This window comes from Caretta caretta, chromosome 7, assembly GCF_965140235.1.
Source record: "Caretta caretta isolate rCarCar2 chromosome 7, rCarCar1.hap1, whole genome shotgun sequence".
NCBI lineage: Eukaryota > Metazoa > Chordata > Testudines > Cheloniidae > Caretta > Caretta caretta.
This window is the reverse complement of record NC_134212.1, coordinates 31918954-31941994: the sequence shown is the minus strand read 5'-3', so window position 1 is coordinate 31941994 and position 23041 is coordinate 31918954. Positions and strand designations below refer to the sequence as shown.

Here is a 23041-nt window from a genome sequence, read left to right as displayed (position 1 = left end):
GTGTTGCTAAACCTGAATTACTATTTTCTTTTCCTTAAAAAAAGTTTTAGCCAAAAATTTTCATCCAGCTCCACCCTCTACACCATTCTGGCAGCATAAAAGGACTTTAAATGTAATTTGTGCCCATTGTAAGGCCCCTGGATGCTTGTGTAAACGGATGCTGGTGTAGATGAAAATCAGGCTCATAATGCGTTGCATGTGCAGTTCATTGCAAGCCTGTGCTAAACTGATGATGCAAACTCTCTGATATGATGAGACATGCTGCAGATAAATTCTCTCTGTTTGCCTCCTGCTGCACACTGTTGTCCATGCAAAAGTTCCAATGCAAAAGCAATCAGTAATTGAACCACACTTTTACAAATCAGTCCAGATTCTCTCACTTTCCTGGAACTTCTGAGATATTGCAAGGGCTTCTCCTTTCTTGAGGCACAGACTGTTTCATGCCCTGAGATCAAAACAGCCTCTGCTGTGACTTTCAGGGCTGGCCACACCCCTTTTTGTGGTTGTGTTGTTATAACATCAAAGTTCTGTTTAACTTTTGTTCATTAGTTCTGTGTAGATGCTTTAGCCCTTGTGTGCGGGGAGTTAATGGATGAGCTAGAGCGGCTGGTTATTGTTGGGGAGGAATGGTAAGAGTTTGCACCTGCTGATAAAGGACTCTGTAATGAAACCCAGAGATGTTTTGAGTGGGGGATCAAAGCAAGGGGGTATCAGCCACAGTAGGGATTTGAAACAACCTTTTGCAGCACTGACTTTGCTAAAGAAGGCTGTCTGGTCTAATGGCTAAAGCACTGCATTATATCAGGAGGGCCTGGGTTCTATTCCCCCATCTGACTGTGGTCAAGTCACTTCCCCTCCTGCCCCTTGTGATGTTTCGATTTAAAGCTCTTCCAAGGCTGCTATGTGTCTGTGCAGCACTGAATTGAGACCAGGGCCCTGCTGTGTTAGCAAGGCGGTCCCGACCCCAGTGAGCTGACAATCATACAAGTGGTAGAGGGGAAACAGAGGCACAGAAAAGTGACTTGTGTGAGGTCACAAAGATGGAACTGAGGCAGAGAGAAATTAAGTGAGCTGTAGCTCACGAAAGCTCATGCTCAAATAAATTGGTTAGTCTCTAAGGTGCCACAAGTACTCCTTTTCTTTTTGCGAATACAGACTAACACGGCTGTTACTCTGAAACCTATTCAAGGACTGTGCAGGATCTCCTGATTCCCAGTTCAATGTGTTCACCACAAGGCATCCATTTCATTGTTGCATGGTACCTTGACTGCTCATTTGCACCAATGAACACAGCGGGTAGCACTTTGCACTTGTGCAACTGATGACACAAAGAGGGCACTAGGATGATGAAAATTCTAAAATGTATCAGAGACGGGATGAGTGCAGTTGCTAGTAGTGAAAGGAGTAAGCCAGTGGGCGCAACAGACCTCTTCACAGGCTGTATGCAGGGGTAGGTGGCTTCTAATCGGGAAATAGGTAGATAACAAGGATAGGTCATGGGGTGGGGCTTCTTAGGGGATCGTAGGAAGGCACTGGAGGACCAGACACCGTGTATTGTTGCACTGCACCTCTAGTCTGCATCCACACTACAGATACACTTGAATCTACGCTTTAGCCCCAGCCATCCCATATTACCCCCACCACACATGGTAATGGGGTTTTGTGTGTGGATGGTGTGGAGTTAATGGAGACCCTCAAGCTGTAGCTTGTGTTGAAGACAAACCCGGAGTCTGCAGGCACTTTGTGAAATCTGTGCTCTGGCGCCTTGTGATGTCTCAAATTGTTCTTCCGAGGTCTGCTTTGATTTGGGTGCACAGCACACCAGCCTGGGCTCTGCCTCTGCGTGGCACTGAAGGTAATTTGCAGCCTGTTGTTGGAAACACAGATCGCTCCCAGGAATCCGTCAGAGCGTGTTATTTATCAAGGAGTGTTTATGGAATAAAATCTCCCAGTGACATGTTCTTCTCCTGCCTGTGCTCTGCCTCGCCTCTCCCCATGGCACATTCTGCAGCAAAGAGAAGATCTTTCTATTTTTGGGTTTCTCGCCTGGGAGGACTAATGCATCTGCAAGAATCAGGGTAGTTCATAGATTCCTAGATTTTTAGGACCAGAAGGGACAACGCAACACCGGCTGGAGAACCATAGTTACAGAGGAATAAAAATAGAAGCCTATTTCTGTGCTCAGTGGCAGTGGAGCAATGTGACTTAGTAGTTCACAATATTGGACTTGGGAGTTGGCTCACCTGGGTTCTAGTCCTGACACTGAGCTGCTGTGTGACAGAGAGATATGGGTCTGGAAGGGACCCTGAGTTCAGTTCCCTGCTATCCTTGGCCAAGTCACTTATTCTCTCTCCGCCCCAGCTTTCCCATCTGTTCAATGGGAATAATAGCACTGCTCTGCATCATGGGAGTGCTGGGAGGATAAATGCATTAAAAAGGTTATGAGGTGCCAGAGGCTACAGTCCATACAACTATCTTAGACAGTGTGGGTGATTCTTGTGATATTTGGTGTTTTTGTTAAATCCTCTGCACCTGGAGTCACGTGATTACATGAGAATCTCAGCTTTCATTTAAAAAGAAATTAGTTTCTAGCCTTGGTTGTGGTGGAAAAAGGAGTCAACTGAAGTCAATAGTATCCTTGAGATCGGAGCTGCATTGTGCAAAGTCCTCTACACGCACACAGTGAGAAGCAGTCCTTGCCCCAACCAGCTTGTAATAGACAGAAAGCCAGGATTTTCATCCCTATTTTACACATGAGAAAACAGAGGCACAGAGTGGTTAGAGTGCCTTGCCCAAGGTCATGCAAGGAGTTAGTGATAGAGGTGGGATTAGAATCCAGCTCTCCAGAGTCCCAATCCGATGCTGTAACCACAAAATTATCCTTCCTTTGTGTTAGCCTCACTTTACAGATAGGGGAAAACATTCCACATATTTGTGTCGGTTTTGCCAAATTGTTTGTCAGAAAAAAACAAACACAAAATTCCGAAAAAGTCGAAACATTTTGATTTTTTGATTCAAAATGTGTTTTGTAAAAAATAAAATGGAAGGAAATTTCAAAAAAATTAAAAAATGCTTGAAATCAAAATGTTTCATTTGACTTGAAGCTATTTTTTAAAAACTTTTTGATTCTCTGAAAATTTTGAAAATGTTATTTTTCATGTTGTCTCAATGCATTTTTTTCAATTTTTTTTTTCAGAATTGCCATTGAATCAGAATAATCCGTTATTTGCCCAGCTGTATTTAGATACTAGATACCATTAACTTGGGTTTGAATAGAGACTGGGAGTGGCTGGGTCATTACACATATTGCATCTATTTCCCTATGTTAAGTATCCTCACACCTTCTTGTCAACTGTCTTAATGGGCCATCTTGATTATCACTACAAAAGTTTTTTTTCTCCAGCTGATAATAGCTCATCTTAACTAATTAGCCTCTCACAGTTTCTATGGCAACTTCCTCGTTCTCTGTATGTGTGTATATATATATCTTCTTACTATATGCTCCATTCTATGCATCCGATGAAGTGGGCTGTAGCCCACGAAAGCTTATGCTCTAATAAATTCGTTAGTCTCTAAAGTGCCACAAGTACTCCTGTTCTTTTTGTGGATACAGACTAACACGGCTGCTACTTCGAAACCTGTATTTAGAGAGGCTCTTATTAATTAGAGGCTATGGAAGCAGTCATTGGGTTAGATGCCTTGGAAACATTTAAAACTCGTTAGGTGAGATTTTCAAAACCACCAAGCAGATTTGGACATTCAGTTCCCATTAATGACTCTGCATATCTCACCCACGTTCTTTTTAATGTTACTTGTTCTGCAGAATGCACACTTAGGGCAAGTCTACACTACGGTGCTACCCCATGTCTGACGAAGACGTTCTATGCCGACAGGAGAGCACTCTCCCATCAGTATAATTGTTCCACCTCGGCGAGAAGTGTAAGCTATGTCGGTGGGAAAGCATCTCCCGCTAACATAGCACTGGTGTAAACAGCAGGAAACTTGTGTCGCTGGGGTTTGGGTGTCCTTATTCACACGCATGAGTGACATAAGTTAGATCGTCTTAACTGGTAGTGTAGACCTGCACTTAGCCAGCGGAGCTCATTGTCACAAGATGCTGTTTAAGCCAAGAGTCAAATAAAGGACTGGAGATTTAAATGCATAATAAAGACATTCTGAGCCTCCTTCATGCTGGAAGGATGAGACTCAGAAGAAAAGCATGCTGCTTTTCTACAGAGCTGATCCTCCAGCGAATGATTCATAACCAGAATATGTAGCTCACTGGAGTGCATGTGATTATCAGTCTTTCAAATTGCAGCTTAATCTCTAAGAAGAGATTTGCTTCCAGACAGCATTAAAATGATCCATGCACATGTTCTCTTGGACTGAATTACCCAACCATACTCATTAGACTGATCCACTGAAATCAATGGAATGCATCTGATGAAGTGAGCTGTAGCTCACGAAAGCTTATGCTCAAATAAATTTGTTAGTCTCTAAGGTGCCACAAATACTCCTTTTCTTTTTGCGAATACAGACTAACACGGCTGCTGCTCTGAAACCTGAAATCAATGGAGTTACTGTGACTAATACCAGTTAATACCATCCCCCATGAGATTGGAGAGTGCCTTGAGATTATGGTCCGGTCCAGCGGTTAGGGTGCTAGCCGAGGACGTGGAAGAGCTGCACTCACATCCCTGATTTGCTACGCACAGCTTTCCCTGTCATTTTATGCAAGTCACTGAGGATAGGATTCACAATCACAATGGGGACTTGGGCTGAGTGTTGCAGTGCTTAAACTTTCAGGCCCAAAGCTCCACCCCTTAAAGGGATTTAGGTGCCCAAATCTGGGCTGGAGTGAGGTGCCTAGCTCTGCTTGGGATTCACAGCCGTGAAGGCTCTCCTGGAGTGAGGAGCCTAAGCCCTTTCTCAGAGAAAAGGGACAGCAGTAGCCTTCCCTCCCCTTTCAACCCAGGGTTTAGAGCACTCAGCTAGGATGTGGGACTGGGGTTCTAAACCCTGCTCTGCCTGATGTGGAGCAAGAACTTGAACCCCATCTCCCAGGCGAGTGCCCTGACCACTGGGCTGAGTCTCCATTTCTCCTGGTGAAGCTGTTCCACTTTGTGTTAAATAGTCAATGGCGCAGGGACTTGAACTTGGGCCTCCCACATCTTCGTGGAGTGCCGTAATCCCCTAGCTTTAGAGTCAATTTCTCTCACCTTGTGGCTCAATGACTATTTGACGGCCAGTACCTTAGCTCAATAGCTTAGCCTTGGGTCCCTCTTTCTATTGCTTTTCACACTTCAGTGCCTCCTCGGTCAGCTGAATGGGCAATCCATGGCACCTGCTTCTTATCAGGGCCTGCCCTGGAGCCAGCAGCACAAACTGAATGTCAGGGAAGGCTGTAATATATAAACAGTCTAATAAACCGAGGAATCTGAAGTAGGGATGGGGGTGGGGGAAGAATACTGCCTCTGGGTATACAGTTGGTGAGAGCATTACTAGAATACGAGGCCTGATTCACCGTTAAAGTGAACTTTTGCAGCAGTACAAACTGGGTATGGAACATTTCTGATCTTTCCTAAGTATGATGTGATTTCTCCCCCTCCCCCACACCCACTCTCATCCTAACATAAGCTTTATCTATGAGGAAGGATGGTGCAATGGTTAACGCCCTACCGCAGGCCCCTGAGCGTTCTCTGTTCAATTCCTGCCTGTGCCTGAGACTGGCTGTGTGACAGTGGGTAATTCACTTAATCTCTCTGGGAAATGGGGCCTGTTATAATATAATCCAGTGTAATACTTCTGCAATTTAATTGCAGTTTTTACAAGTACCTCAGTAAATACAATTGCCGTTGCTAATGTTTCTAAGTCAAGTGATGATTCGTTTACACATGAACAAATTTTGTTCTCACATTGGTGTAAATCTGGAGTGACTGCACTGTATTCAGTCGAGTTAAGGCCAGATTCTAGACTCATGTCTGTGTAAATCTGGAATGATGGCACTGAATTCAGTGGAGTTGTGGGCAGATTCTGGTCTAATGTTGGTGTAAATGTGGAGTGGCTGCACTGAATTCAGTGGAGTTGCTCCAGATTTAGCTTGGAGTAGCTGAGATCTGAATCTTGCCCTGTGCTGGAGTTTTATCCAGCCCCAATAGCTTGCACACCTATATGCTGACATCATCTGGATTTAAGTGGAGGGTAGTTTGCTTTGGCTTCTATCTTGCAAGGTGCCTGATGCCCTCAACCCCTCATTTCTGCTGATCTCAGTGATGCGATTGCAACGTGGGCAGAAAGCTGCAGCCAGAAGTTCCAAATTTAGCAACCTCCCAGTGTGCTAAATTCTAGCTCTAGCTCCCTTGGCTAGTCTGGGCTGTTAGTTATTAAGCATCCCAGCTTTGGCGTATTCATGCCCCCATGAGAGGCCATTATGGGTATATTTTTAGGTCAAGATTTAAGGTGGTTGTTCCTTTAGAAAAACACAACTTGGCACTGTTTTTATGTTTAACTCCTTGATAGCCAACAGTCATGAGGCCAAGAATTCCCCTAGGCCCTGTCAACACACAAATGTCATATTGATATAACTAAATCTGGTAGGGGAGTGAGTTCTTACCCATATAATGATTGTACCTATAACACTGCGCTTCTGCGTGGGTCACTGTCAGAGGGAATCAAACCTACACTCTCTGGTTCTTAACAGCATGAGCATCCACTGCCTGACAGACCCAGGCGCGTTCGCTATGGCTGCAGCACACTCATTGACTGCTATCTGTGGCGCCCCACCGAGCAGACCTCCTCTGTGCGTACAATGATACAGGTATAAAGGTGTCTACTTCTCAAAGCAGGTCAGCATCATTATCTCCTTTTTACAGATGGGGAAACTGAGGCACAGAGCCTGGCAAGTGACTTGCCTAACTAAGTTCCCCTAGCAGGCCAGTGGCATAGGCAGGAACTGAATCCAGGTCTCCTCAGTTCAAGTCTAGTGTCCTATCCACACACTCTCCTACTGTAGATGTATATTTATTTTGCTATAACTGTCCATACTTTGCAGTTTTATACAACGTTTGCTATCTAGGTAGAGTGAAAGCGGTACAGCTCTAGTGTGCAGACAAAGCTGTAGGCTGTTACCAATAGTGACACTTATTGGGAACTCACAGCCGCTGTAAAGCGGTGTAGCTCACCTGGCTTCAACAATGCTGATTTATAACAGCTGAGTATCTGGCCCCCTTAATCTCAGGGAAGGTGGGTCAGTGTCACTGGCCCAAATTTTGCAGGGAGGTAAACTGAGGCACAGTGAGACTAAGGCCAGAATTGGATTCCTTTAGGCACCAGACTGGTTGCTTAGCTCTTGGGAGAACCATACAAGTCATACAATAGAAGTTGAAAATCTGGGCCCTTGTTCTGGAAAACCTACACCTAGGTAATTTGCCCAAGATCAGTAGCAAAGCCAGGTCTCTGATTGTGTAGCTAGTGCCTGAATCACACTTCCTCCCAAACGAAGAGGAGCCTCTTTGCACAAGCCGATTAGGTTCCCTGGAGCGCTGCTCAGGTCGTGCTTGCAGCCAGTGCACTGGGCTTCACACCCCAGTTAGTCGCAGTGGGTTTGGCTGGACATCAGAGCCCACTTTAAAAGGGGTTTAAAGTGCAGAAAGGGGACAGGGCCCCCTGTTCTTGACGAGTTTGCCTAATACAAAGGAGTCCTGAGCGTTCTAGGCTGACACATAATCTGACTGATTAGCCAAGCCTTTACTTGCTGGGAAGGTCAAAACTTTTCCACAGGATTTGCTGTGGTTCTTTAAAATCAGCCTGTTTAGTGTCACCGGCTGCTAATAGCCAGTGATTTCTGCCCCCCTTGTGCACTGAGGCGCCTTGGTCCCGAGCCTCAAAGGTATTTAGGTGCCTAACTCATTGATTTCAATGGGAGTTAGGCACCTAAATTGCTTTGAGGATCTTGGCCATAAATACTACAGTCAGGGATGTTGTTGTTAATACCATGACAGGGCTCTGAGATCATGGCCCTAGGGGTCATGGTGCTGGGCACTGCACAGATACATGGTCCTTGGGGGTTTCACACCACAAAGGGTTTATAATCTCAGTAGAAGTACTTTCATTACCTAATAATACCTCCTTCTTGTCATCCGTGAATCTCAAAGCACTTTACGCAGGAGGACATTATGGTCATCACCCCCATTTTACAGATGGGGAAACTGAGGAACAGAGGGGGCCCAAGGTCACCTAACAGGCCAATGGCTGAACAAGGAATAGAACCCAGGTTTCCTCAGTCCCAGTTCCGTGCTCTGTACCCTGGACCACAATGCCTCACTCCACCCAAAACCACTTTACAAGCAGGGAAACTAAGGCATGGAGCGATCAAGTGACTTGCCTAGTGCCACACATGGAGTCTCTGGCAGAACCAGGAATTGAATCTGTCTCTTGAGACATAGTCTAGTGCCTCAGTCACAAGCCCATTCTCCCTCCATGGGGAAATGAGCTGCCGCTTTTGTTTTTGTTTTTTAATGACACCCCCCCCCATGTTCTACACAACTGGCTGGAGTCTTTTGGTCAGATTCTGATCTTATTTACACTGGTGTAAATCTAGAGAGAGGTTCTATTCAACTCAATTAAATTAGTCCAGGTTTTACTGAGATGTAAGTGATGTCAGCCACATACTGCTTACATTAAGACTGAGTTCCAGTCACCTTTGTAGCAGACAGATGGTCATATGCTGGAGGGAACTGAGAGAAAAAGCCATAGACAGTGTTGAAACAGAGCAGTGTGGCCTTGTGCATACATTACTACAGTAGGACTTAGGGGACCTGGATTCAGTTCCTGGCTCTATCACTGGTCTGACTTTCGGCAAGTCACTTCCCTCCCTTTGCCTCAATTTCTCCATCTGTAAAATGGGGAAAATGCTACTGCCCTCCTTCGGAAAGTGCATTAAGACCTGAAGATGAAAAGAGCTAGGTGGTGGTGTTAAATCATTGGAGGGACTGACTTACAGAAAAAGGTTCAGAAAACTAAACATGTCCAGCTGGGCTTAGAGCTCACTAAGGGTGCAAAGGGATCAGAGGAAGGATGGCCCCAGGGGTTAGTGTTGGCTGCCAGAGATGTGGTTTTGATTCCTTACTCTGATAGTAGTGATTCTGGACAACTTACTAGACCCAGAACATCAAAAGTGATAGATTTAAATTTTTGAGTTAGGTGCCTAAATACCTTTGAGCATCTGGGCCTTAGCCTTTCTGTGCCTCAGTTTCCCCATCTATCAAATGGGGCTAATATTACTGCACAGAAGTGCTGTGAGTCTAAATACATTGAAGATTATAAGGCACTCAGATATTATGCAGTTGTACCTTGTCTAGGAAGCTACTGACTAATATCTAAATTAAGACAGGATGGACACTTAGAACTGGGTTCTAATCCTGCCTCTGCTATTGATGTACTGGGTGAATCACTTCTCCTCTGACCAGTTAGACTGCTTGCTTACAATGGTGGTTTCTTACAGCTGTTTGTACAGTGGAGACTGGGATAATGATAGTGGTTTTGAGGATGATAAAATGAAGAGGAAAGCTATTTAGTCTGGTGTTTTGGTGTGAGACCCTCATTAGCATTTGTCTTCAGCACCTGCACCCCAGTTAAAAAATCTCTTGTCACCTGCATACCCCAAAACATATGAGTTGTCATAACCATACAGCTAAGGGAAGCATAAAATCCCTCCTTTACCTGTAAGGGGTTAAGAAGCTCAAATAACCTGGTTGGCACCTGACCAAAAGGACCAATAAGCGAAGAAGATACTTTCAGATCTGTGGGGGAAGGTTTTGTTTGTGTTCTCTTTGTTGTGCTCACTCGGGACAGAGAGAGGGACCAGGCAGGAAAAAAACCTCTCCTAAAACCCTACCTGAAATAAGCATCTAAGATTATAAAACTTGTAAGTAAAGCAAGGAAATGCGTTAGATTATCTTTTGTTTTAGCTTGTGAATTTTCCCTATGCTAAGAGGGAGGCTTATTCCTGTTTTTTGTAACTTTGAAGTTTTGCCTAGAGGGGAATCCTCTGTGTTAAATCTTATTACCCTGTAAAATTACCTTCCATCCTGACTTTACAGAGGTGCTTCTTTTACTTTTTTCTTTATAATAAAATTCTGCTTTTAAGAACCTAATTGGTTTTTAGTGTCCTAAAAACCCAAGGGTCTGGTCTGTGCTCACCTTGTTTACCTATTTGGTTGGTATATTATTCTCAGGCCTCCCCAAGAAAGGGGGTGAAGGGACTTGGGGGGTTATTTTGGGGCAACAGGAACTCCAATTGGTCCTTTTCCTGAATCTTTGTCTAACTCACTTGGTGGTGGCAGCAATACCGTCCAAGGACAAGGAAGAATTTGTGCTTTGGGGAAGTTTTTAACCTAAGCTGGTAGAAATAAGCTTAGGGGGATCTTTCATGCGGGTCCCCACATCTGTACCCCAGAGTTCAGAGTGGGGAGGGAATCCTGACATGGTGGAGGTGCTGGGGATCATTTTGAACCAGAAACACAGACCTCAGGATTTTAAAAACATTTTTTTCTTTTGGCTGATTGAAAACCAGGGAGGTGTTTTTTTTTTTTTTTTTAAAGTTGAGAGCAGCTGGAGTTTTTTTTCTTTGCATGGAGGCAGAGGAGTTAAGTTACAGCAAGGGAATTCACAAGCTGGGTTTTTCTTTCTTTCTAACTCTTGGGTTAGGCTAGGCTAGGCTTAGCACAGGAAGGCTAGGATGATGGAAAGTGAGGTCCAAAAGAAACTAGAATTAGCTAGATTGGAAGCTTGAGAGACAGAAAAAACATGAAAGACAGATGGCCTTAAAGTGCCTGGAGTTGGAAACAGAGGAGAGGAAACAGGGAAAACGCTTGGAGACAGAAGTGGAGACGAAACGCTTTGAGGCAGAGGCGAAACGCTTGGATATGGAGTTAGAGCTGAAACGCTTAGATCTGGAAAGGGCTAAGCTGGGTCTACCAGATAACCCTAACAATCCTTCTCCAGGTACCGCTCCCCATTCCAAAAAATTCCCCACCTGTGAGGTAGGCAATGATACAGAGGCCTTCTTAGAAAATTTTGAAAGGGCTTGCCTTGGATACAGCATCGCTACAGACCAGTATATGGTGGAGCTGAGGCCGCAGCTCAGTGGACCCTTAGCAGAGGTGGCAGCTGAAATGCCTAAGGAACACATGAACAGCTACGAACTTTTTTTAAAAAAAGGCCAGAATTAGAATGAGGCTAACGCCCGAGCATGCCCATCGGCAGTTCAGAGCCCTCAGATGGAAACCAGATGTGGCATTTTCCCGACACGCCTACCACATCGTCAAAAATTGGGATGCCTGGATATTAGGAGCAAGCGTTAAATCACTGGAAGATCTGTCTCTCCTCATGCAAATGGAGCAATTCTTAGAGGGTATTCCTGAGGAAATAGAAAGGTACATCCTAGATGGGAAGCCCAAAACTGTAATCGAAGCGGGGCAGATCGGAACCAAATGAGTGGAGGTGACGGAAAAGAAGAAAGCTACTAGCAGTTGGAGTGGATATCAGAAGGGGCAACCCGAGAAAACACCCTACCAATGGGGGCAGAGCAAGGCCCCACCTAAACCCCGAGGAAAATCCTAAACACCTTATCGTCCCACCACACCATTCTCCAGCAACCCACCTCGCCCCAGGGACCAGTCAGCTGGGTGATGTTTTAAATGTAATGAGCTGGGGCATGTAAAGGCCAACTGCCCCAAGAACCCCAACAGACAGGTTCATTATACCAGAATCACACCAAAGGTTTCCAGGCCCAGATACCTCCCAGATACCCTCAGAGCGAAGGGAAACTGTGAGTGTAGGCGGGAAGAAGGTTATCGCGTGGAGGGACACTGGAGCACAGGTGTCAGCTATCCACCAATCCTTAGTGGACCCCAAATTCATCAACCCAGAGGCCCAAGTGACGATTCTACCCTTCATGTCCAACTCTTTAAACTTGCCTACAGCCAAATTGCCTGTCCAGTACAAGGGCTGGTCAGGAATGTGGACTTTTGCAGTCTGTGATGATTATCCCATTCCCATGCTGCTGGGGGAAGACTTGGCCAACCATGTGAAGCTAGCCCAGAGGGTGGGAATGGTCACCCGCAACCAGGCTAAGTGAGCTGTCACACCTGTCCCTGTTCCTGGGCCTTCCACCAGGGCCCCGTCTGTGTTACCAGAGACCCAAACTGAGGTGGTAGAACCAGATCCCCTGCCAACGACTGCAACAGCCGTAGTGGATCCAGTCACAGACACCCAACCAGAACCAGTCCCAGAACCGGAATGGGCAGAGCAGCCAGCACTGAGTCTAGCGCTTGCAACCCCGTCTACAACTCCAACGCCAGAGGGCACCACCAAGCCTGTCCTGGCAGCAGCAGATAAACCGACACAAGAGGCTCAGCCGAAGCCTGAAATACCCCATAGTGCACCAGCAAAGAGCGGTTCACAGTCAACAGAACCAGCCCCATCACCTGCATCGCTTCCCGAGGGACCAAGCCCAGGTCCACAAACCCATGAGGAACTGATGTCTCCAGCATCAAGGGAACAGTTCCAGGCTGAGCAGGAAGCAGATGAAAGCCTCCAGGGAGCTTGGATGGCGGCATGGAGCAACCCACCGCCTCTCAGCTATTCTAATCGATCCTGGTTTGTTGTAGAGAGAGGACTTTTATACAAGGAAACTCTTTCTGGTGGGCACCAGGAAGACTGGTATCCTCAGAGACAGTTCGTAGTTCCAACTAAGTACCCGGTAAAGCTCTTGAGCTTAGCCCACGATCATCCTAGTGGCCATGCTGGGGAAGACCATTTGGGGAAGTCCTTCCACTGGGAGGGAACGGGCAAGGACATTCCTACTTACGTCCGGTGTTGTGAGGTGTGCAAAACAGTGGGAAAACCCCAAGACCAGGTCAAAGCCCCTCTCCAGCCTTCCCATCATTGGGGTTCCATTTCAGCGAGTAGCTGTGGATATTCTGGGTCCTTTCCTGAAAAAGACACCCAGAGGAAAGCAGTACATACTGACTTTCATGGATTTTGCCACCCGATGGCCAGAAGCAGTAGCTCTAAGCAACACCAGGGCTAAAAGTGTGTGCCAGACATTAACAGACATTTTTGCCAGGGTAGGTTGGCTCTCTGACATCTTTACGGATTCGGGAACTAATTTCTTGGCAGGGACCATGAAAAGCCTTTGGGAAGCTCATGGGGTGAACCACTTGGTGCAATCCCTTATCACCATCAAATAAATGGCCTGGTGGAGAAGTTTAATGGGACTTTGGGGGCCATGATATGTAAATTTGTAAATGAGCACTCCAATGATTGGGGCCTAGTGTTACAGCAGTTGCTCTTTGATTACAGGGCTGTACCACATCCCAGTTTAGGGTTTTCACCATTTGAACTTGTGTGTGGCTGCGAGGTTAAGGGGCCATTACAGTTGGTGAAGCAGAAATAGGAGGGGCTTACACCTTCTCCAGGAACTAACATTCTGGACTTTGTAAACAACCTGCAAAACACCCTCTGAGACTTTTTAGCCCTAGCTAGTGAAAACCTAAAAGATGCTCAGGAAGAGCAAAAGACCTGGTATGATAAACATGCCAGAGAGCGTTCCTTCAAAGTAGGGGACCAGGTCATGGTCTTGAAGGCGCTCCAGGTCCATAAGATGGAAGCGTCATGGGACGGGCCATTTACGGTTCAAGAGCACCTGGGAGCTGTTAACTACCTCATAGCATCCCCCACCTCAAACCTAAAGCCTAAAGTGTACCATGTTAATTCTCTAAAGCCCTTTTATTCCAGAGAATTAAAGATTTGTCAGTTTACAGCCCAGGGAGGAGATGACACTTAGTGCCCTGAAGGTGTCTACTACGAAGGAAAAAGTGACAGTGACGTGGAAGAGGTGAACCTCTCAATGATCCTTGGACGTATGCAGCGCCAGCAGATCAAGGAGCTGTGCACTGGCTTTGCGCTGATGTTCTCAGCCACCCTTGGATGGACTGAATGGGCATACCATCCATTGACACAGATAATGCTCACCCAATTAGAGCCCAACCGTACCAGGTGTCTCCTCAAGCCAAAACTGCTATAGAATGGGAGATCCAGGGCATGATACAGAGGGAGGTAATCCACCCCTCTAACAGTGCGTGGGCATCTCCAGTGGTTCTGCTTCCCAAACCAGATGGGGAAATATGCTTTTGCGTGGACTACCGTAAGCTAGATGCTGTAACTTGCCCAGACAACTATCCAATGCCATGCACAGATGAACTATTGGAGAAACTGGGATGTGCCCAGTTCATCTCTACCTTAGACTTAACCAAGGGGTACTGGCAAGTACTGCTAGATGAATCCACCAAGGAAAGGTCAGCCTTTACCACCCATGTCGGGCTATATGAATGTAATGTGCTCTCTTTCAGGCTGCAAAATGCACCCGCCACCTTCCAGAAACTTGTAGATAGTCTCCTTGTGGGATTGGGAGAATCTGCAGTCGCCTACTTTGACGATGTGGCCATATGTTCTGATTCTTGGGCAGAACACCTGGAGCATCTACAAAAAGTCTTCGAGCGCATAAGGGAGGCAGGACTAACTGTTAAGGCTAAAAAGTGTCAAATAGGCCTAAATAGAGTGACTCACCTCGGACATCAGGTGGGTCAAGGAACTATCAACACCCTACAGGCCAAAGTGAATGCTTTCCAAAAGTGGCCTGTTCCAAAGTCAAAGAAACAGGTCCAATCCTTAGCCTTGGCCGGATATTACAGGAGATTTGTACTGCACTACAGCCAAATCACCGCCCCACTGACAGACCTAACCAAAAAGAAACAGCCAACTGCAGTTCAGTGGACTGAAGAGTGTCAGAAGTCCTTTAACCAGCTTAAAGCAACACTCATGTCTGACCCTGTGCTAAGGGCCCCAGACTTTGACAAACCTTTCCTAGTAACCACAGATGCGTCCGAGCATGGTGTGGGAGCAGTTTTACTGCAGGAAGGACTGGATCAAGAATTCCATCCTGTCATGTTTCTCAGCAAAAAACTGTCTGAGAGGGAAAGCCACTGGTCAATCACCAAAAAGGAATGTTATGCCATTGTGTATGCTCTGGAAAAGCTACGCCCATTCGTTTGGGGATGGAGTTTCCACCTGCAAACCGACCATGCTGCGCTGAAGTGGCTTCATACCGTCAAGAACAATAATAAAAAACTTCTTTGGTGGAGTTTAGCTCTACAAGATTTTGATTTTGAAATACAACACATTTCAGGAGCTTCTAACAAAGTGGCTGATGCACTCTCCCGTGAAAATTTCCCAGAATCAACTGGTTAAAATTGTCCTTGAAATGTGGGAAATATTGTTAGTTTGTATATAATCAGCAGTATCTCTAACGGTGCATGTGTCTTATTAACGCTGTTTTATCCTAGAGCTCCAGGAAGAAATCACAGCCAGTGTGGAGCAGGCTGTCCAGCACCATCTGTGATTTGGGGGGCATGTCATAACCGTACAGCTAAGGGTAGCATAAAATCCCTCCTTTATCTCTAAGGGGTAAAGAAGCTCAAATAACCTGGTTGGCACCTGACCAAAAGGACCAATAAGCGAAGAAGATACTTTCAAATCTGTGGGGGAAGGTTTTGTTTGTGTTCTCTTTGTTGTGCTTGCTTGGGACAGAGAGAGGGACCAGGCAGGAAAAAAACCTCTCCTAAAACCCTACCTGAAATAAGCATCTAAGATTATAAAACTTGTAAGTAAAGCAAGGAAATGCGTTAGATTATCTTTTGTTTTAGCTTGTGAATTTTCCCTATGCTAAGAGGGAGGCTTATTCCTGTTTTTTGTAACTTTGAAGTTTTGCCTAGAGGGGAATCCTCTGTGTTAAATCTTATTACCCTGTAAAATTACCTTCCATCCTGACTTTACAGAGGTGCTTCTTTTACTTTTTTCTTTATAATAAAATTCTGCTTTTAAGAACCTAATTGGTTTTTAGTGTCCTAAAAACTCAAGGGTCTGGTCTGTGCTCACCTTGTTTACCTATTTGGTTGGTATATTATTCTCAGGCCTCCCCAAGAAAGGGGGTGAAGGGACTTGGGGGGATATTTTGGGGAAACAGGAACTCCAAGTGGTCCTTTTCCTGAATCTTTGTTAACTCACTTGGTGGTGGCAGCAATACCGTCCAAGGACAAGGAAGAATTTGTGCTTTGGGGAAGTTTTTAACCTAAGCTGGTAGAAATAAGCTTAGGGGGATCTTTCATGCGGGTCCCCACATCTGTACCCCAGAGTTCAGAGTGGGGAGGGAACCCTGACATAGTAATCCCAGCCTTGTTCAGAAAAGTACTTATATCCCATTGAACTCTCTGGGACTTTACTGCTTTGCTCAAGAGAGAGAAGGTTAAACAAGTGTTGTGCCCAATCAGGGCCCAGTTTAAATTTTGCTGGCCCCACACTCGCACAGGAAACCTAACCCGGGGGTTGCTGTGCATGTGGCCTTTGGCTTCTCTGGGCATCCAGTTTTGCAGGGTGGGGCGAAAACCCCATTTTATCCCCTTTGCCCAATGGGCAGCTGGCTGGAAAGATTGCAAATTGTCCTAATCCCTGAACAGGGAATGATTTAGCCCTATATTAGTACGTGCTGGGGACAATAAAAGCCAATAAAAATGAATGGAGGATTCTAGGGTCAGTAATAGGAAAGAGAGTCTCAACACTACATCTGGCTGGCTGTCCATCCCCATACCTGCTCGTCTGTCTCTCTGTCCACATACACACTCATTTATCTTTTTCTCCATACACATCCCTCTGTCTGTCTTTCTATTCCCATAGACCCCCTTATCTGTCTATCCATCCCCCTATTTCTCCTTTGTCTATCTATCATGCTCTTAGATAGGTGCCCTCAAGCCCCAAATCCTTCCTTTGTTTTTTCTTTTCCCACCTCCCAATGCTGCGAATTTGATCCTTTCATAAACTGTTATGAAAAGTGGCAGCTTTCTCTCCTATCCCTCCACCCCCCTGCCCCAGCCGTCGTATCCTGCTGTTTCACAGCAGTGGATTATATACAGCTGTTTTCAGACCGTTTTCCATTAGTAATATTTGTAACACTGGATTTGTCTGGCTAAGTGCCTTAAAAGATTATTCGTCAAGAGCTTGCAATTTTAGGGCTTTCAAAGCAAACATTTCCATAAGTGAAAAAGATTTGCAAGCAACAGGTTAATACATCAAAAGGGACGACTTTATAGCACCTTAATATATCCCAGTCTCTTGGGATTTATCTGCTTGTCCTTTACAGGCAAATTATTTTCTATAGTCTTTCTTGACCTGGAAGTATTAGGAGTAGGTTTTTGAGTAGACAGTATTGTTTTTTTAAATATAATGTATTAATCTGTATATTAAAGACCCACCCCACCCAACTGAGAGCAGGTGGAGGGGGGGAGGCCCATTGTGTTGAGATGGTGTCATACTTGAAGAGTGAACTCTGAAGAGATAAGACAGACAAAGGAAGGATGTCAATAATAACGGATGTTCACTGTCGAGCATTGTAGATTTGACCTAACTGAACTTTAGAATAAAGCCTTTAAATATGTTTAGCATTTAAAAAGCATTAACGTACTTCGTTCTCCCCCGCCCTGTCTCATTGGGGTTAATTTATTAGCTCTTGTAAGATCTATTAGAATCATCTTTTGTTTTTTCTTCCATATGATTTAGGTTCATTATATGCTACAATTATTTTACCTCTCTCTGCCTTTGTGGCTGGGTTGCTATTGCTTTTTTCTTGTGCTAAGTAACTAGCCATAGGCTCTATTTTTCAGAAGTTGTTTCTGATAGAATGTGAAAGAGCCAGAGCCAAATTTTGCTCTTCCTTACCCCAACTAACTCCCAGGGCTTCAGTAATGTTATTCTAGGTGTTGAGCAAAATTTTGCCAGACCAGTCAAGAAATGGAGGCAGTGTAGTCTAGTGGATAGGGCACTGGACTGGGTATCAGAGGAGCTGGGTTTTAATCCTAGCTCTGTTGCTAAGCTGCTGCGTGACTTTAGGCAAGCCCCTTCTGCTCTCTCTGCCTCCGTTTCCCCTTCCACCCTTTGACTATCTTTCTTTATGAGATGGTAAGATCTTTAGGGCAGAGATGGACTCTTACTGTATGTTATCCCCTGTGTCTGGCACAGGGGGCCCCTGATATCGGTTGGGGTCTGTGTAGTGCCTAGCACAATTGGGGACCCTGATTTCAGTCAGGGTCTGTGTAGCGCCTGGCACAACTGGAGTCCGATCTTGGTTGGAGTCCATGTAGGATTTGGCAGAGTGGGGAATCTCAGCTGAGGACTCTATAAATTACAGTAATTATAAATAACAACATTTTATGAAACACAAGTTACACTCACTCATATATTTAAAAAACAAGCAGAGGGAAAGAGAAAAATGAGTGTGGGTGTAACTGATGACAGGTGGTTAATGTTACTGCCTGAGAGAAATGGGGAAAACAGACTCTTGCAATTAGCTGTAAAGTTTGCTCTTTAAACTCTACTTGGGCACTGGGTTCTATGTATTTGTCATCTGCAAACATTGGAAGAAAGATGTAAGCCACTTGCAATGAATTCACCTAGATCTACTCCTAGGTGAAGAGCTTTAAAATAGACTAAAGATTTTGGTTTATTTCTTCAACTGTAAAACTTTTAACAAGCTTTATAATGCCTTGTCACAGTACATGAATGTAATGCCTATGTAACTGGGAGGAGAACCCAGAAGTCCCGAGCCCCGGCTCTAATCTAGACTCCCCTCCCCTCTCAGAACTGGGAAAGGAACCCAGAAGTGCTGATTCCCAGTCTGTTGCTGTGACTACTAGAATATATTTCCTCACACCATCCAGAGTTGAAACCAGAAGTCCTGATACCTCACTCTGATCACCTGGACCATGCTCCCTTCCAAACCTAGGACAGAATTAAGGAGGCCTGACTCCTAGCTCGCCCCTCCCCCAGCTCTGACCACTACCCACCCAGAGTTGGGAATTGAATCCAGGAGTCCTGACTCCCAGCCCCCTCCTCTAACCATTAGATCTGACTCAACTCCCAGAACCAGGAGCTCCAACACCTATCTGTCTATTCAGATGACACTTCTCTGCACAGCAATAATAATTAATGATGTTATCATATACAGATCCAGGTGCTAGTAACATGCATTTTGTCTCACACATGCCGTTTCCTGCTCATTTACTGCTATGTGTTAGAAAGAGGCTTAGACTTTAAATGCGAGATGTCGCATAAATTTCTCATCCAGTCTTAAGCACATTTTTGCCTTGCGATCAAACCGCTGCCTGATGAATTGCGTTCTTATTCCCTGCATCTTTCACTGAAGAAAGCAAGGGCTAGGTCCTCAGCTCTGGTACAAATAGGCTTAACTCCATCAAAATTAATGGAGCGATGCTGATTTCCACCATCAGAGGATCTGACCCTAAAGTCAGAACGTAACCACAGCACTGACAGGGCAAGAATCAGCTGCTGAACCATCCCATGGCAGGCTGCTTTTCTCCAGATATTGCTTGTCCTGGAAAGTTATCCACAAAAATAAAATTGCCCCATCTTTTCTGCCTCCAAGACCTCCCACATGAGCTAATTTTTCTCCCGCACTCAAGCATCAGCACGCCCTGGTCCTCCATCTCTCTGAGTGGCTTCATTTGCAAGATTGCCTTTTACAGCCCTTTCCTCCTGCACTCAGTAAGTCAAAAGAGGAATGAAAATGTAGCATCTTCCCAATGATTTAAATGCAATAGAGGCTCACTTACGTGGGTTGCGTCCTAACTCGATTCAACTCTTCTGAGAAGCACCAGAACTGGGAACTTAGATCTACCTCTGTGTTTCTGGGCTCTTGTCCTGAGCACTTGCTTTGAACTGGCAAATCTCTCCCAGTGCTTGGTGATTATGGCGTAGTTTGCGAGGGTTAAATTCACGAACTCTTAATAAAGGCATCTCCACCACTCCCTCTGCTGGATATGATGCTCAGAGTTGCCGGCTGTCTTAGAATGTGCTTGGCTGTTTAGAGTTGACAGTTGGTTTATGTATGTAGTTGCCAGTATGAGTGTGATTAGTCATACAGCATAGACTGCATTAGCCTCACTAGTATCTTTGCAAGTGATTGTGGTTGAAGGGACCATGTGATGAACAGTTATCTGTTTGTGCAGCAGTGTAGGCTGGAGGGTAGAGCACAAGTCAGGAGGACCTGGGTTCTGTTCCTGCATCTGCTGACTGACACTGATCTGCTGTGCGGCCTTGTGTAAGTCATTTGCCTCTGGTTCCCCTTTTGTCTTCTCTATTCAGACTGTAAACTGATTGGGGCAGGAAATGGCTGCACAGCACCCAGTACAATGGTCTCGTGTGGGGCCTCTCAATACTACTGTAGTACCACTACTAATTCACACACCATAATGCGGCCCTGCTCTAGTGCACAGCCCTCTACATCCTACCGTAGTACTACTAATAATGCACACACTATAATGGGCCATGATCTCAGTTAGGGCTTTTGCATACTACCCTAATGCTAATAATAATGCACACACCATAATGAGGGCCTCATCTGGGCTGGGCTCTCTAAGCACTACAGTAATACTACTAATAATGCACACACCATAATCAGACCCCAATCTTGACTGAGGCCTATAGATGCTACCGTAATGCTAATAATAATGCACATTCACCATAATAGCCCCCGGATCTCAGTTAGGGCTTCTGGGCACTACTGTAGGGTTAATAATGCACACATCATGAGGCTCTGATCTAGGCGCTACTGTAACACAAATAACCTATAGACCAGATCTCAGAGCACTCTAGTTGTGGCCCAGGTAAATTATGTGTTTATTTTTTTCAAATACCTGGTTCATATACTTACAAGGGGTCTGTTCTAGAGGTAAAAAATAGCATTAGTGTAATAATTTGTAGCACTTTTATAATAATCCCTTTTTTGTAAGGCTTTCAAAGCTCTATTTTATAGGGGGAGAATTTTAGGCCCAGAGAAGGCAAGTGAAACACTAACCAAACTGGGAACAGAACTCCAGAGCTCCCAGGGCGTTACTAGACCACATTGGCCTCTGGCAGTAGAACACAGGAGTCTGATTCCTAGTTGCAGTCCCCTGCTTGATTATTTAGACCACATTCCCTCCCAGAGCAGGGAACAGAACCCAGGCGTCTTGATTCCCCGGCCCAGGCTTTCCTGCCATAAACACTAAGACCACACTCTCCCTCCTAGAAGCTTGGGGTAGAACCCCAAAATCCAGACTTTCAGCCCCCCAGTCCAACTACTAGATCCTACTCCCTTTCCAAAGTTGGAAGAAGACCCCAGAAATCCTGACTCCCAGCTCTGCCTACTCTAACCATTAGGTGACAGTCCCTCCCTGAATAACTCTGCAATCCAAACAGAAAGGCCTTTGGAATGTTTATTTGAAGCACTGAAATTTGAAATAATATTCCAATGAAAATGCTTCATGAAATAACAGGGGATAGGTGAGTTTGGCCAGGTTAGGAATCCTCCTTCCTCTCAGTGTTGTTTTAATATAGAACTGCCTGGTGCTTAAAATGGAATGATCTCAGCTCATTTCATTCCACAGCATAGGGAACCATCTATATACAGAATGATATAGGATAAGACATGGTCATCCCGCCCAGAGAGCAGAGTGGATGAACTGTCCCCTGAGTGCTTTATAATTTATTGAACTTGGGCCCCAAATGCATCCTCTCTCTTTTTTCCCATTAAACCAAGAGCTATGGATCCAGGTTTGATACAATGCAGAACAACAGAGTTATTTTGCCAGGCCAGGCTCAATATCATACACTGATACTGTCCCAAGGAGTGGAGCAAATGGCCTTTGTTCTACCCACTTAGACTACACCAAAAGAAAAGGAGTACTTGTGGCACCTTAGAGACTAACAAATTTATTAAATTATTTATTAATTTAAGCTTTCGTGAGCTACAGCTCAAATTTATTTGAGCATAAGCTTTCGTGAGCTACAGCTCAAAATGAGCTGTAGCTCACGAAAGCTTATGCTCAAATAAATTTGTTAGTCTGTAAGGTGCCACAAGTACTCCTTTTCTTTTTGCGGATACAGACTAACACGGCTGCTACTCTGAAACCTTAGACTACACAGAGGCCAGAGCTAGAGTCAGGAATAGACCTAGAAGTCCTGATTCCTTGCCCCATCTGCTCTAACCACTAGACCCCCGTATCCCAGAGTTGACAATAGAATCCAGGAATCCTGACTCCTAGAACTCCCCTGTCTAATCCATTAGATCCCACTCCCTTCCCATAACCAGAAATAGTATCCAGGAGTCTTGATTCCCATTCTCAACTGTGCTCTAATCTATTTGCTTCTCAGGGCTGGGAATATGTCCTAGAAGTCCTGACTTCCACTCCCACACTCTGCTAATCATTCAACCTCACTGAGTCAGGACTAGACCTGTAGCTCCATTGGAGTCAATGGGGCCACATCCCCAGCTGATGTAAATCAGCCATAGCTCCACTGGAATCAGTGGAGCATATCCTCAGTTGGTGTAAATCAGTGTCACTCCATTGGCAACAGTAGGGCCAGATTCCCAGCTGGTGTAAATTGGGCAAAGCTTCTTTGGAGTAAAGGGCCAGCTGCCCAGTTGGTATAAAGGGAAGTCATGGAGCTGGTATGAAGTCAGTGAAGCTATGCCCATTTACACCAGCCAAGGATATGGTCCAAACTTTCTGTCCCATCCGGGATGGGATCTGTATTGAAGATCATTTTAGGGCTAAAAGAATGAACCCTGCAGCAGATACAGAGCCATGATGGGAGTCCTCCATTGGAGAGGTGGGGATACAGTGGGTAGGAGATGAATGGGTCATCCCAGACCACCTCCTTAACAGGAGTCGGCATTTATTAGGCAGCATGAGTGTTCTGTTTACGCCCCATGGAAACAGACGTGATGGTAATTGAAGTTGTTTTAAACATTTCCTCTGACCCAAGGGCTCCGGTATTCAGGTATGTGGAAAACGGCCATGGGCCTCTCTACAATGGGAGCTGAATGAAACACATTCCATCCACAGCCATTAGATTTTATAGGGTGAGT

General features: G+C 45.3%; 1 protein-coding gene across 2 annotated transcripts in view; it reads right to left on the bottom strand.

Annotated features, from left to right (window-relative positions):
* The window catches only part of CHRM1 (cholinergic receptor muscarinic 1), a 55418-nt gene extending 32515 nt beyond the window's left edge, over positions 1 to 22903 (bottom strand). Inside the window, exon 1 of one of the 2 annotated variants that reach the window (XM_048857983.2) lies at positions 19743 to 22903. The gene's annotated coding sequence lies outside the window, so the exon portion shown is untranslated. Of the gene's footprint in view, positions 1 to 12871; positions 13228 to 19742 lie in introns of those variants that run through there. The other variant, XM_075130418.1, reaches the window with a different exon arrangement.
* Between the last annotated feature and the right edge of the window lie 138 nt (positions 22904 to 23041).